The sequence below is a fragment of the Pelodiscus sinensis genome, chromosome 3 (genome assembly GCF_049634645.1).
Source record: "Pelodiscus sinensis isolate JC-2024 chromosome 3, ASM4963464v1, whole genome shotgun sequence".
In the NCBI taxonomy this organism is placed as follows: domain Eukaryota; kingdom Metazoa; phylum Chordata; order Testudines; family Trionychidae; genus Pelodiscus; species Pelodiscus sinensis.
Window position 1 is genome coordinate 198,483,963 of NC_134713.1, and position 507 is coordinate 198,484,469.

The window sequence follows — 507 nt, forward strand, 5'->3', positions numbered from 1 at the left end:
CCCGCTTCCCCGCGCCCTGCCCAGCAGCGCGAGCGCGTCATCCTCAAGCCCCGCCCCTTCGTAGTACGGCCCGCGCCTCCGCGCGCCCCGCCCCTCCTTTCTCCACCCAACCTGCCTGCCGGCCCCGCCCCCTCTCCTGTGCCCCGCCCAGTCCGGCTGCCGGCCCCGCCCCCTCAGCTTCTCCCCTCCTGGGCCCCGCCCAGCCCGCCTGCCGGCCCCGCCCCCTCTCCTGTGCCCCGCCCAGCCCGCCTGCCGGCCCCGCCCCCTCAGCTTCTCCCCTCCTGGGCCCCGCCCAGCCCGCCTGCCGGCCCCGCCCCCTCTCCTGTGCCCCGCCCAGCCCGGCTGCCGGCCCCGCCCCCTCAGCTTCCCCCCTCCTGGGCCCCGCCCAGCCCGCCTACTGGCGTCTGTCCCCAGCCGCGGCGTTGTAGGAAAGGGACTAAAAGCTTGTCCCAAAGCTCATCGAGGTGGCAAAGCACCTCCCCGGCCTCAGCAGCCTTCGAGTCAGGC